The sequence below is a fragment of the Aplysia californica genome, unplaced genomic scaffold (genome assembly GCF_000002075.1).
Source record: "Aplysia californica isolate F4 #8 unplaced genomic scaffold, AplCal3.0 scaffold00230, whole genome shotgun sequence".
In the NCBI taxonomy this organism is placed as follows: Eukaryota; Metazoa; Mollusca; class Gastropoda; order Aplysiida; family Aplysiidae; genus Aplysia; species Aplysia californica.
The window spans coordinates 661,633-663,774 of record NW_004797500.1 but is presented as its reverse complement, the minus strand read 5'-3'; positions in this window follow the sequence as shown (position 1 = coordinate 663,774).

The window sequence follows — 2,142 nt, the reverse complement described above, 5'->3', positions numbered from 1 at the left end:
GTGTGTGTGTGTGTGTGTGTGTGTGTGTGTGTGTGTGTGTGTGTGTGTGTGCGGAGAGAGGGGTGGGGAGACCTGGTGAGTGTGTTTGTGTGCGTGAGGCGTCTTGCCCAGGAGTTCACATCTCTCTACTTCATGTAGATAAAAACAAGACACTATCAATCAGACCAACAAGAATACAAATTTCAGAAGATCGGTGCAGTAGTGCTGGGCGGCTAGGTTCCCGGTTATTGAAAGCTAGGAATCGTAGGAATCGGCTCCGAACCCAATTTCTTACTTTCTAAAGATGTGATTTCTTCCGGTGGTTACCTAATTGGCTCCGAGCGTCTTCAGGATTTAGAATAAAATTGATTTAGGAACACTACGAAGCATCATTCTTTTTTTTCAAAAATATTGTTTTAAAAAGAGAAGATTTTAAAGTAACTGGTAACCGTTGGTTTACGTAAAAAGGAGTCGGAACAACGTTTCTCCCGTAGCATTAATCGTGGAAATCGGTTCCGGAATCGATCCTTCGCCCAGCTCTACACTGTGCAGCAAAGAGACTTTTGGCAAGCTCACTACCGAAACACGACTGCAAGCCATAAGTCGACGTTTGTTAACTCTTTACGAACCTAGGTGCGGTAACACAATAATGTCTAATAACCAGCAGATCAAAGGTAATGTTATGACACATTTTGAACAAACATACACAAATCAGAACACGAATTTACCTTATATGTCACAGTATGCATGCCATTTCCAGCATTGTTATGTTATTGATAAATAAAACAATAAAAATAGACTACAGGGATAATGCAATCATGCAGCGTCCAGGAAAAAAAGGAACAGAGGCCGAAAAAGAGTTGGGAGGAAAAGATCAAGAAATGGACAGGTCTGGAATTCAAAAGACACGCTCAGAAAAGCTGAAGACCGGAAGGAGTGGAGGAAGCTGATGGCCAAATCTTCAAAATCGCCCCGACGGACATCCAGTCTCCGGGATAGGTGAAGGTGAAGGGGAGGGAGAAACCAAACAACTGCCCACAAACGGACAGTGACCACACCTCAAGGCAATACCTCATTAAAAGGGGCCCGGGGTGGGAGGGTAGGGGGCAAGGCGAGAGGGGGGGGTTCATCTTGTACGGTCAAAACTTCAAACATCATGAAGAGGCCAAGAAAATGGAGAACACCACTAAAATAATGCTACCCTAGAAGTACGAACTCCTATCCGCTCATTACCTAGATTTGAACAATTTGACGTCAAAACTTTGGCGTTTCACAACACACAAATGTTTTTCGAATGCAGTTCTTTGAATAGGCTATCCCGATAACAACTCTGAATGATCTTACGATTTTGATAGAGCAGATGGATCAATTAACTTCATGGTTTGTAAATACACAACGGCCAAAAATATCTGATAGAACTTTGTAATTCTCAGGTTGCGATAATATGTGGCGTGATCTGGCTGTGTAGATGTTTGGGCCCCAGTGAAACGATACCGATCATTAAATTATGGCAGTATTTGCCAACCTGAGAGGGTATTGTTCACTAGTGGGCCATTAGGTAATTTCGGAGGGCGGTAAGGGGATCATTTGGGTAGTGACATGTATTATTTAACGCCCACCTTTGCAATACATTTAGATGCCGACACGAAAATTGTAGCCTCTTTAAGATGGCAAAAAAATGGTTAACAAGCACTGCTGTAATTGTTTGACGCCCCAGCTAAACAATACTGATCGTTTAGGACGCCGGCTTATATAACATAGTCATCAGCTTGCAGCACATTGAATCGATTAGAACATAGTTTTGGCTTTTTGTTGAACACTTCGGTCTTTTTGCTTGGAAGCCGTATCCCTGTAATCCGGATTGGCCTTGTCAGGCAGGATCGAAGATTGCCTCCTAAGAGATCTGGATTGTGTCATTAGGGGTGTAAAACTCCGACATAATAAGTAAGGTGTGATTTAGTTTCCCCCCAAAAAAAACAACCCAAAAACCACTGGAAAATCACAATGAAAATCCCTACCCCTCCCCCCACTCCCCAAACCCCACCCCTTCCCCAGCGCACCCTCTCTGGGTACGTGTTGTGTACAGAAAGTGGTGAAATCTTCATTGCTTTTTTAGGATGAGTTCGCCTGAATTATTTTCGGACAACTAGTTACATAAAATAA